Source organism: Ctenopharyngodon idella, chromosome 19 (genome assembly GCF_019924925.1).
Source record: "Ctenopharyngodon idella isolate HZGC_01 chromosome 19, HZGC01, whole genome shotgun sequence".
Taxonomy (NCBI): domain Eukaryota; kingdom Metazoa; phylum Chordata; class Actinopteri; order Cypriniformes; family Xenocyprididae; genus Ctenopharyngodon; species Ctenopharyngodon idella.
Window position 1 is genome coordinate 1,737,418 of NC_067238.1, and position 14,145 is coordinate 1,751,562.

Here is a 14,145-nt window from a genome sequence, read left to right on the forward strand (position 1 = left end):
ATCATCTGCATACATTTGGATGTTAGTGCCAGGACATGTAGAATGAAGATCATATATAGAGAAAAAAAGAAAAAAACACATCAGTGGATGTACATAGATCAGCTGATTGATGATTTTATACTTAAACACACTGAAACCGGTCTGATAGGTATGATTTTATTTAATTAAGTGTGTGTAAGAAGAAATTAAAACTAGATAACTTAAGAATTCTATGATTAACAATGTTAAAGGCTTTCTTCAAAAATAGAAACATGGCTCCAACTACACCACCTTTATCTAAAAGAGTTTTGATATTTTCTTTAAAAAAATAATTTGCAGTCTCCATTGAATACTTTGCTCTAAAGCCAAACTGCATTGGATGCATGACACACTACTATTTGAACTATTCAACTTACAAACTATATATAAACTATTATTCAAGTAACAGCTAATTTGCTCAGCAACTAATTTCTCAACAACCTTAGAAACAGTGGGTAAGATATTGATAGGCCTAAATTACCGGTAATAAGGTGATCGCCACTTTTAAATATTGGAACAATTTACTGAGAAATTGAAAGATTGGTAATTCTAGTAATAGGTTTGATTAATGTCAAACTAGACTCTTTAAGCATATTTACATCCATACCATATTTATTTTTTTTACTCTAGATGGTTTAAGAGATCTAACCGATCTTATAACGTCTAAATCAGTAACAGGCCTTATAATAAAAACAGGCTCCATTGTATTGACTGGACAAACATTTGTATACTCCAACGAAAAACACTGTGCAATGGTAACCCCGGAATCAATAAAATAATGATTAAAAATTTCCCGCTACTGCAAGCAACATTGTTTATTAGTGTTACGGTTTGGTTGTAGGAATAAATTGCACAATGAAGGAGAATACACAGGAACAAGCTTTTTACACTGTTAAAGAGTTGGATTCTCATGCTAAACAAAACACGAGTTGGACGTATGACGGAGTATGCTGCACACACATCGACCAGAGCAAGAGAGCAAGGCCCTGTCCCAAATGGCACACTTCTATGCACTTTCAGTCTTGTGGACTTACAATGGCTGCCGCGTGCGCGTGTCTGTTAAGTCCACGAGACCGTAGGGTGTCCCATTTGTCAATTTTAGGCTTCAGAAGGGTGCTCGCGAGCGCCCCCTTTGCGGCCGATATGCGCCCTCGATGCACACTTTTTGCCGCAGCAGACTTCTTCCCGACAGTGAAATCAACGTTACGTCACGAAAGTGCGGACTCGTAGGAAGGCCGTGAGTGTTTAGGGTGCCATTTGGGACAGGGCCCAAGAGCACGCCCATCAACGCGCGTTCGGCTTTAGGTCACAGGACTTCACGAAATCAACAATGTCACCAAAGAAGTGTGTTTTTGGTTGTGAGGGAAAGATAACCTTGCTTCCCAAAGAACCCAGCGTTAAGTGGAGCTTAACCAGTGTCCTAACCAGACACGATGCGATAAGATTCCAGCGACGAGCAATTTGACTGTCCACACTAGATGTGACGTGACAATGAGAAGCGATAAAATCAATCAAAAACCACAGACAATCAGAAGACAATCAGAGTGTGGGCAGGCTCTCTCAGCAAGAGCACAGCAGACAAATGGATAAGTACATAGTAAAATTCATAAACATTACACAATTTAAACATTTAAAGTACATACGGAGTGACTGAACCAATCTTTGTCATAGAATACACTTGTTTGTTCGCACTGAGTTCACAGTTTGAACGTTCATGTGCCCATTTATTTATTTTCAAGATCTGAGGTGAATTATCATGTTGTTTTCATTACAGCTAAAAAGCTGGGAACACAGAATGATATTCAAACTCACATTAGACGCTTTTAACATTAAATAAAGCACATAAACAGTACCTGATATTATCATTGCCATTCTTTGTGTTGCTGTTTCAGCCGCGACATCGCGGAGAAATAGAAACCATTTCTAAAATAGAATATTCACGTGTTAGAGTTTTGTGCTCACGCATTACATTGATGCGCTCTCGATATTTGTTATTAAAATAATCATAGAAACTGATCGTTGCAATCACTTTTTTATTGGTTAAAATGAATGGAGAATATCTCGTGTTTTTCCATGGCTGCTCGAGCCCTCAGGATCAGTGCTTATGGTTTCATAAACAAGGCCCAGTTCTATGCTGGATTTACAGATCGTTTGAGACTGAAAGATGGAGCGGTCACATCGGTAATGATCCCGGTCATGAGTCGGAACGGCTGGTGGTGAGTAAAACTGCCTCAAATGTCTGTTTTGTTGGCAATAGGCACCTAAGTGCATATAATGTAAACAACACAAACGTAGTGAATTCATAAATTCATTATTCATCATTCACTATACACTATATATTCATTATAGTGATTCAAAAGTTATCCATGGATAATGCGATGGTGTATTGTGTGTGTTTAAATACATTTGTTTAGCTGACCATTGATAGCTTGCAAACGATCGCTATGCAAAAGCTGCGCGTGCTCGTAATTCTTTAGCTCCGCTCACACGGCACGCCTCCAGGTGCTCGGCTGTTTTCGGAAAGACTCGGTACAGTGTATGTATCTTTTATAAATATGATAAAACTAAAGACTTTTTGGAGATATGAAGGATGCACTACTACTCTATAGGTACTCAAGATTAACATGATCAAACTGTGTGTGATACCCCCCCCTTTAATGACAAACTCTCAGGAGAACATGTAGAAACACAACCAAACTCTAACGCAAACGAAGACCGACAGAGACTAGGTGAAAACTCAGGGCTTAAATGAACAGGGACTAAGGAGAATTAACAGGTGAACAGGATAACCAATTAAAGGAACAACTAGAAACTAGGTCACAGGGAAAACACTACAAAACCGATCAAACTTGTAACAGTTCGCCCCTTCCGGGAAATGCACATCCTCGCGCCGCAAAAACAGTCCAACAAAAGAAGGAGGGTGGGGGACTCTGGAGGGGGATGTGGAACCACAAAAAAAAACAAAAACGGTCCAGGGCAAATAATACAGTCCGTGAGGGAGTAGAGGGTGGGAGGAGCTAAGGGTAAGCCAGGAGCAGGAGGAGTCAGGACGAGGCCCAAGGGCAGAGTCGAAGGAGGGAGGAGCCATGGTGGAAACTTAGCAGTTAACACTCTGGGGACAACGGACAGAGATGTAGCCACAGGTGATGGAGACCCAGGTGGAGCTGATGAGCCGAGGAGCCCACACGGCATTTATGGTACTGGAGACGGAGGTGGATCCACAGCGACGAGCTTCCGAGGTGGAACCAGGGAACCAGAGGACAGAGCCAGAGCCGGTGAGACCATGGATGTAGGCGGAGCCGGGGGGAAGGCAGAGCCAGATGAAACCGAAGGCGCAGGCAGGACGACATATGACCAAGATGTAGCCGGAGGGACGAGGGAGCCCGGTGGAGTTGTCAGGACGATGGTTTCTGGTGGAGCCGAGGGAGGGAAGAGCCAAAGCGACGCTGCTAGGTCAACAGGCTGAGGTGGAGTGATGGGTTCAGAGGCTTGAGGCAGAGCCAGGGGATCCTCTGGGCTAGGCAGAGCTGGTGGCTCGAAGAACTGAAGCAGATCCCTATAGTAATGTGTAGAAATCTGCGGAGGTGGGGCCGAGGAACTGGCTGTTAGAGGAGGCAGGAGAGGGAGGTTGGGTGGGCTGGAGATACAGGAAAATTAGGACTAGGCAGGACCAGTGGAAACTGGAGATATACAGGTAATACCTCCTTAAACACGTCCATACAGTCCTCAACATAATTCCCAGAGGCCATATCAATCACCTTCACATCGGTGAGGTTGTAGGCGGGGATTTCCTCTATGCCCTCAAACTCCACTAACACTCCCTCTGCAATACACAGTGGTTCCGGCTCATGCATCTGGTCAGACACTCTGAGGGACACAGGCTACGGAGCAATGTCCTCTTTGTAGGACCAGGCTCGTAGATTGTGGCAGGCTGAAGTCCCTTGTCTGCGGTGGGCTCTAGAACCATTTCTGTTGTGTTGCTTGCAGGTGGGTAGCTGGTCTCTGGACCTGCTGGAGTGGGGCAGGTGATGATGTCATCCTCAACGGGTCCGATGGTGTATGCCGAACTGCAGTTCACCAACACTCACTCCACATACTCTGCAAAATTCCTCCGAGGAGGTATGTGTTCTTCGTCTCCATATTGAAGCTTGTATTGTAAAAGACGCTCAACGGTCAGTCCGGGAAGGTGGTGAGGCTCATTTGGTCTAGGGATCCGTGCGTGTGGATCTCGAGGGAGAGCTTCCCCTGCTCCAAGCAGAGAAGTTGGACTGGCGGTAAGTCTATAGTTCAATACTCAGTTTGAGGGTCCGTCTTTCTGTTACGGTTTTGCCGTAAGAATAAATCGCACAATGAAGGAGAATACACAGGAACAAGCTCTCTTATATAAACATTGATCAGCAAACATAAACATAAGCTCAACCGAACCTGCTTTACGCGCAAGAACAAACCTCTTCCAGAAGATCAAACGTGCTGCGTAACACACGAGAATGAACTTCATTGGTTCTTGCACGTGTCAAGCAAACATGCTTGAACTTCCGTTTACCACAACTGATGTGTGAGTTGATGAATGTTTATATATGTGAATAAAAGCCTAAATTCAAACTGTTCATCATATAAAGCGATCGTGTCTCTTCAGAAAATTTGGACTAAACCATTCAATTCATATGGATTATTTTTATGATCTCTTTATTAACTTTTTGAAGCGTCAAAGTGGTAGTCGCATAGCTGTCTATAGAGGGACAGAAAGCTCTCAGATTTCATCAAAAAGATCTTCATTTGTGTTCCGAAGATGAATGAAAGTCTTGTGGGTGAGGGTGAGTAATTAATGACAGATTTTCATTTTTGGGTGAACTAACCCTTTAACAGAACAGGTGAACAGGATAACTAATTAAAGGAACAACTAGAAACTATGTCACAGGGAAAACACCATAAAACGAACATACTTGTAACAATTATCTTTCCCTTTACTTTAACAGTTTCCTGTCTACATTATGTTGTCCTGTAAATTTTTTTTAACTGATTCCAAATGATTTTAGGATTACCTCTTGCTTTTTTGAGAGTTTGGGCAGTTAACAGACCTGTCACTTCCTTTTTGGTCCAGTGCTGCGGTGCACGGAACATTTTCATTCATGGATTTTGAAAAAGAAGCACACTTTTGTATGTATGTAAAGCACATGTACATTTTTTGCACAATTGTATTATATGTGCACTTGTAGTGTAAAAAGTAGTATATAAAATATTGAATATATTGATATCAATATATTGATAATGAAATAAAAGGCCACTTAAATGTACTTAAAGAGAGTCCACTTTCATGAACTTTGTGGTAATGCAAAATTAAAGTTTAAAAAGTACATTTTAAATCATTATGTTTGATATATTTTGTAGTGCTTTAAAGTACACTTATTGTGATGTGTTGACAAACATACTGTTATTTGATATTACATTTAAAGTTAATGTTTTAAAAATACTAAATTGCAGCTTTATCACTACAAATGCTTGGAGGTGATGTCAGGCCCACGGACCCTTGGCTTAATGTCTGATGCATATTGCACACTTAACTGGAAACACTTCAGGATTTTTAAAGTTCACAGCTCCATTGTTGCAGTAAACTTGTACAACGTTCTTGAGTGAATAATTTATTAGATGCACGACGGGCTGTTATTGTAGGGACATCTTTACATTTTCACGTCCCTAAACATGACATGGAACAAAACAAACTGTAATTGGTTGCGTTACATGTCAGTCAAACGTCCTCTTGAGTGGTCCTTGGCCAATGAAAGTTGCAATAGAGTCCGGACCTTCTGACATCAGTCTGGAGGTCTGGCTTCGCGAGACTAGGCTTGATCGCTCCTCTTGGCATTGACTCAAACTTCGCGACTGAATTAGGAGTGGGAGTGCCAGTACCTACTCCACAAAGCCAGCGAAGCTCTCCCGAGGACCCTCCCTGGACAACTGCTCCTTGGTGGAGGTGCTCAGGCCGGCATAAAGAAACGAGCAGAGGCAGTCATCCAGGAAGCTTGATAGGTTAGCAAGAAAGAGGAAATCCTTTAAGTGTTCTTCGAGGGAACAAATCCCTTGTTCAAGGCTTATTAACAGATAAAAAGGATTGTCCATAGTAAACTGAAACAATTAAAAAAAGGCCAAAAACCAAAAAACATGAGACGAAAAGAACAAACAATATAAAATGTGTAAGCATAATCATTTCTGAGGTCAGGTCTTCTGTCACGCAACTGTGGAAACAGAGGAACTTAAGTATACATGCAAACAGGGATAAAAACAACACACTCCTAAACTAAATGACAAAATCAAATCAATAACCATGACAACAACCTCAACAGGGAAAAAGTGCAAACTGAAACAAAGTCCAAACTGAGTGAGAGTGTGACAAGTTCACACTTACATATATTCTTTTAAATGTATTTTTGTATAATCTCCACTATTTTTAAAAATATGCTAAAGTGTACTTTGTTTTCACAAGAGTATATTCATTGTTGTTGCAGATTATGCTAATTTCTGTTTTGTTGAGTGACTTGTGATTGTCTTGGAAGCAAAAAGCAAATATGTGTTGAAAAATGCAAACCAGTCAGTAAAGTTTTTTATCTATCGTATTCCATCATTTTCCAGAAAAAGTGTGTTTATAAAGCAATGGAGTTACATTATAGCTGTAGATTTTTCAGGTGTCTTTATTTAAAGCATAATAATAATAATAATAATAATAATTTAGTAAACAAAAATATGAATATGTCTAGCAAATTTATTTAGAAAATGGTTAAAAAATAAAACATCATTTTTGTGGTGAGGGCAGCAAAAATGTTGGTATAGGGCAGGGAAAGAACTCTTAGTTGTCGTACTGTCTTATCGTGCATTTTCCTTATATCAGAAACATCTTATTAAAAAGAAGACTGCTTGGTTCTCTTTTCAACAGCTTTGTGAAATGAAAGACACTGTTAGCGTGTCTGATAAATTCAATCTAACAACCTGAGTACACCCTAAGTAATTCATTAGAGCGGTTGTTTTTGATTAAGAACACATCACAACACATCACACATCCAAGCTCTGTGTCTATTAAGGACAGTTCATTAATAAGCACTATCCGTGATATGTAGGTTCAGACAGAAGCTTTGCTTCATTTATTTTATGTTCAGAAAAACTTCATCAACACAGCAGTGCATGTTTAATGATCTAGTGCCTAATGCCATGTATAATGATTGCTTTGGGTCTAGTTCTGTGTCACAGCACTGATGATCAGAGACATGCAGAATGATAAGGTCAAATACAGTACACTGGAACAGAAGTAATTAGATTTTATCCAACATACAGGAGCTTTTAAGTTACAGATGCAAAAAAAAAAAAAAAAAAAAAAACACTAACACTTTACAATAAGGTTCATTAGTTAACATTAGTTTACTAGTTAACATAAACTAATAATGAGCTTCACTTCTACAGCATTTATTAATCTTTGTTAATGTTAATTTCAAAATTTACTAATACATTATTAAAATCAAGAGTTGTATTTGTTAACATTAGTACACTGTGAACTAACATGAACAAACTATGAACAGCTAATTATTAACATTATTTTTATTAACTAATGTTAACAAAGATTAACAAATACAGTAACAAATGTATTGCTCATGGTAGGTTCATGTTAGATTACAATAAGGTTCATTTGTTAACATTAATTAAAGTGTTTCCAAAAAAACATTCCACATAAAAAAAACATGTTAAATAACAAAATTCCCTGAAATGTTACTCCAAGTCTAAAAACAATATACTTCATAAAATATGGCTAAAAGGATTTTTGCTTCTCTAGATTTCATGACAACGCAATATGTAAAAAATATTTAACAGAATTATGTCTCATTTTGTTTTTAAATCTAAAATTAGAGTTAACATCATTTAAAAATGTCTGGAATAAAACTACACATTTTGAATAATTCCAAATTAAGAATCTTTCCTGTCTAAATCCGTCCAATTCACCTGTTTTATTTACACTGTTATTGATTTTGTTGTTGTTGTCATTCTGTTGGTTATAACTTTTGTCATCTTTCATGTAACAAGTGTTTAGCTGTGAACAAACTATACACAAAAATTACTTCCATTTAACTATATATACAATGTTACTTACACAATGTGTATCTGATATGAATAAAAAAATTGATTGTTATTGCCGCTTACATATACTGTACATCTGTTTGTATTTTACAAACTCTAAATGTATATTTACTTGTACAAATAAACATATGGTTGAAAACACTGAACAGTTGTGATATATGCCTAGTGCTGAGCGCGTCCGTCACTGGCTCAGCAGCAGCCAAAGCGTGAAAAGCATATTTGAATTTAGCAGTTGATCACATGGCACACTGAACGTTCTAATCACATCAGTGTGCTCCAGGGACCAGCATAGAATGATCACACCAGTGTGATTGTATGCATCAAAGCGTTAACTAACTATTAACTACAACTTTTGCCTCAATAAACTTCTGATTACTGCTTATTACTAGTTAGTAAGGTAGTTGTTAAGTGTAAGTGTTGGGTAGGAATTGTGTAGGGTTAAAGGATGTAGAATATGATCATGCAGAACAAGTGTCACGTGTTGGTTGTAATAATGAATCGCATGATGAAGGAGAATACACTGGAGCAGGCTTTAATGATAAATACTAGGAAAACACGGAGAAAAACAACCAAACTCGTTCGTAAAAGAAGACGGACAGAGACTAAGGGAAAACTCAGGGTTTAAGAATGATTGGAAATGTCAACTATCATCCAAAAAGAGGGGGGCTGGGGCAAGAGTAATCACCTTCCCCCGACCAGTGGCTTCTGGTGTTTCCCTCAATGTAACACACCTGAGAGTACAGCTCATCACTCTCCAAGAACTCCTGACCATAACCTCATTGGATGGGAGACCCTTGGGCTCTGGTCAGGTAAGCCAGTGCACTACACCCCTCCATCTCTAAATTGGTTGTCATAAAGAAAAGATGCAGTTTTTCTTGATTCATTCACCAGAGTTTCCTTTAATTCTTGGCTTCCCATGGTTATCCCTCCACAATCCACAAATAGGCCACTAGGGTAGTGACTGGTTGGGACACTGTGGTATTTCAGCTCTGTCTCTCAGTTATTTTACTGAGTTGCTGGTGACACTTCATGACTCACAACCAACCACCTCCAAGATGTTGCCTATTCCTCTCAAGACACCAGCCCCATCCACAGAGGTGCTAACCATTTCAAAGCTTAATCTGTGGCCTTTAGAATCCTGGTGCTTTCTCCTGAGCTGTCTCAAGTTCCCTCAGAATATGCAGACCTCTGTGAAGTCTTCAGCAAGACCCACGCAGCCTCTCTGTCACCCCATAGATCGTATGACAGTGCAATCAGGAACCTACCCTCCTTGAGGGAGACTATTTTCCTTTTCCACCCCAGAAAGAGCTGCCATGGAGGAGTATATAAATGAAGCTCTTAACAGCAGATTCATCCATTTATCTACTTCACAGGCGTGGACTGGATTCTTCTTTATGGTGAAGAAGGATGGTGGTCTTCGCCTTTGCATAGATTACCAGGGAATCGTGGTAAAGAACCGCTACCAACTAATGACCATAGCCTTTGAACTCCTAGAATTGGCAACTATTTTCACAAATTAGATTTTTGGAACACTTATCACCTTGTTAGGATAAGAGAAGGAGATAAATGGAAGACAGCTTTTAATGGCCATTATGAGTATCAGGCTATGCCCTTTGGGCTAGTCAGCGCTCCAGCTGTCTTTCAGGCACTTATCAGTGATGTGCTATGTGATATGCTAAACAAGTTTGTATTTGTTTTTTTCTTGATAATATTCTCTTTTCCTCTCATTGATATCAAGAGCATGTCCAACATGCCCGACTCGTCCTGTCTCATCTGCTGAAGAATGGACTCATTGTTGAACTAGAGAAGAGCGATTTTCGTGTCTCCACTGTTTCCTTTCTTGGATTCATTGTCTCAAGTGGCAGCATCCAAATGGATCCAGGCAAGATTCAGGCAGTTCTGAACTGGCCCCGACCACACTCTGTCAAACAGGTCCAAAGTTTTCTGGGATTTGCCAATTTTTACATGAGGTTCATTAGTTCTATTGCATAACCCCTAACCACTGTCACCAAGAAAGCATCAGTCCCATTCAAGTGGACCGAGCAGATAACCAAGAATTCAACAGACTCACGCAGCTCTTCACTTCTGCACCCATTCTGACTCTCCCAGGTCCTGAGTTGCCCTTTGTAGTGGAGTTGGATACTTCTGATGTCGGGGTACGAGCAGTCTTGTCTAAGAGTAAGGAGCAACAGCTTCATCCTCTATGCTTACTTCTCATGTCAACTTTACCCAGCCAAGAGGAATTATGACATTGGTAACCGTGAGCTTCCGGCAAACCCAAACCAATCCTACCCAGCTCTTGAGTGATGGCATCAGTCCAGTGGGGAATCAAAATAGTGGTGAAGAGGGCACAAAAAGTAATAGGCCTCCGGTTCCCCTTTTTGTGCCTAACCCCCTGTGTTCTGATGTGTTACAGTGGGGCCATGCTTCCCTTCCCCTGGGCCACCCCGGGAGCACAAGAACATTGAAACTCATCCTGAGAAATTGGTGGCCCAATATGCAGCAAGACATTCAGGCTTTTGTCACTGCCTGTGCTGTGTGTGACCAGGGTTAGGGTTAGGATCCCATAACCCACCCTCAAGGCCTACTGCACTCACTTACCCATCACTACACACCCCTGATCCCATATATCACTGGACTTTGTTACAGGTCTACCAACCAGGGACCACAGTTCACCTCCTGGTTCTGGAATTCTTTCGGCCGCCTAACTGAGGCATCCATCAGCCTGTCCTAGGCAATCAGCCGTTCCTCTGTATCCAGCTCCCACTAATACCCCTCTGCCGTGGATGTTATAGCCGGCTCTCACACTTGGTCTGACTCACTGTGGTGCTCAGGCTTTGGGGCGATGGCTGGCTCAGTCCTGTCCTCTGGTACTGGCTCGTTCATCGCCGCAGACTTGAGCTCCCTGTCTGCAATGGGCTCTGGTTTTTCTAGCTACATAACCAAATGTAGCTAGAATGTTAATGAGAACTGACAACCTAAGAGGAGAATCACAGGCATATAAATACTGGAAGCAAAACACAGAAAACACCTTACTTCCATATTGAAAAATAAGGTGGATAAATTTATTTACAGTACTATAAAGTTCTATAAATGTTCTGTTATAAAGTATAGGGGAAAAACAAGCTAAAAAATAAGGTTATTAACCGGTATTTTTTCTAATCAAACCGTTTTCGGAACTGTAACGTTACAGAAGGAACATAGAACAGAAACATTAAAAATACTGATTCTGCTCAGAGTGAACCGATTTATCTATTTATCTTTTCTTTTCTTCTTCTTCTTCTTCTTCTTTTTTTTTTTTAAGCCCTGGTACAAAGTATCATTTTTCTCAGTGTATGTTAATTTGATTGCCAGTGATTTTATCATAAAACAAAACCGATATTTTATATTAAACCATACATTAATTTGTTATGTAATCTCATCTATAAAGACCATATGCAGTAATTTAGTGTAATGCTGTGTTCCCTCTCTTAGAGATGAAGGGATTAATCAAATCCAAAGGAAATGGAAGTTATTGATGGAGGAAATTGTCTGTCTGCCCAAGGGAACACTAAAAATAACTTCCTCAGTGCCTCAGAGAACATTGAGAGAGATTTTAAAAATGCTATTTTCATAAACTTTGCCTCTTTGTTATCAGATATAATAAAAAGACCATATAGCATGCCATCTTTGAAGGGAAGATGTTCTGTGTAGCAGCATATGGTAATATAAAATCATTAGGCTAGAAAAAAATCTAATGCCAAACAGAAGACCATGACTCAACATTAAAGAGCTTTCTGAGGTCTGCACACAGAAACATACAAAGAGTGCAATCTATACATCCTCTTTTTCAAGAGCCAATTCATTGGTGTTTTTGTTTTACCATTCATTTTGCATCCGTTATTTTGTCAAATATTTTATCAACACACTTCCCACTTTGATTATGTACAGTAATTCCTCTGAGGCACTGTGCAGGGTCCAAAAACCCATTTGCCACAGAGAAACTCCTTTAACGCAATCTTATGTTCATGGAAAGTGATACATAAACATTTGTTCCTAAGTTACAATTCCAAATAAGTTTAATCTTTGCAATTACTTTACAGGCACAGATCACATTTGGGGGATTTTTCCCAAGAAAAGAACCGCTTAAGAGGAGTTATTTATGCCTCCATGGTGAGCTAAATCTTAAAAAAGAACAAACTTGTGACTGCCATCACAAGTTTCTCATTAGCTGACACCCTGTTGAGGATCATAATCACAATTTACATTTAGTGCTATGTAGTGTTATAGTACTCAAGAGCAGTCTTGGTCTTGAAACCGGTCTTAAGTCCAAGACTTTTGAAGGTCTTGGACTTGTCTCGGTCTCAGACTAAGAGGACTTGGAATTTTGTTTCAAGACCGGTCAAGACCACAACTGCTGGAATATTACTAAATTGCTGGTACATTGTCTGATTTATTTATTAACATCATTAATGTGATTGGATGTAAAACTTACTGCTTCAAATGCAATCAATAACTTATTTCTAATTTAATTTATTTATTGTGCTGGTTCAGAAATTAATGAGGGATTGTGTTAAAAATATCACCAAAATTAATACAAATGCTTACAAAATTCAAGATATTGTTGCAAAAAAGTACTTATATGAGATCTGGATTTTTGTATTATAACATGTGACATAATTAAGCAATATCACAAGAGCAAGAGAACATGTTGAGCATAATTGCAAACATGATATTGCATTTATACAAAGATTCAATAAAAAATATTTAAAACATTATTCTCAATGTTATATGTGAACCTGGACTACAAAACCAGTCATAAGTAGCAGAGGTATATTTGTAGCAATAGCCAGCAATACATTGTACACAGCAAAATCTCCAGAGTTAAATCAACTCTGCTCAGAGAACATATGGCCCCTCTCTACATAGCGTTAAAATAACTCTGAAGCAGAGTTAAAGTTAATGAGATAATATGCTTTTTGTGGAGTTGTTTATTCAGATCTTGAGAGATTTAATGTCTTTTATCTTCAGTTGATTTCATCTAAGGCTGTGGCTGGAAGTCATTTGTATTTATTGTATTTCTCTTCAGTGATTCTGCTTGTTAACAGCAGGTGTTCATCACTAATGCTCAATCATAACTTAATTAATCACTTAATTATCTCATTAACTTTAACTCTGCTTCAGTGTTACTTTAACACTATATAGAGAGGGACCATATGTAATCTGAGCATAGTTGATTTAACTCTGGGGATTTTGCTGTGTATGGGTCAAAATTATTGATTTTTCTTTTATGCCAAAAATCATTAGAATATTAAGTAAAGATCATGTTCCATGAAGATATTTTGTAAATTTTCTACCATAAATATATCAAAAATTAATTTTTGTGAGTGGATATGCATTGCTAAGGACTTCATTTGGACAACTTTAAAGGCGATTTTTTGCACCCTCAGATTCCAGATTTTCAAATAGTCATATCCTAACAAACCATACATCAATGGAAAGCTTATTTATTCAGCTTTCAGATGATGTATAAATCTCAATTTCAAAAAATTGGCCCTTATGACTGGTTTTGTGGTCCAGGGTCACATATATGCATTTGTAATTTACCAATTTCATATGCATCTTCTGTGCCACCTCTGCAGTGCAAAGATGTGTTTGCGATGCGTTTGTGTATGAAAAATATCCATATTTAACACGTTATAAAGTAAAATATCTAGCTTCTGCCAGACCGCCTTCCATATTCAACTTAGGAAGAAAATGTAACACCTCTCACTGTTCAAACCATTACGTCAAAACACTATGTCCTAAGTTGAATACGGAAGGCGGTCTGGTGGAAGCTAGATATTTTACTTTACAGCTTGTTAAATATGGATATTTGTCTTACATAAAAGCATCGCTTCGCTTCAGAAGGCCTTTATTAACCCCCCGGAGCCGTGAGGAGTATGTTTATGATGGATGGATGCACTTTCTTGAGCTTCATACTCGTTGGTCCCATTAACTGCCATTATAAAGCTTGGATGCATCAGGATA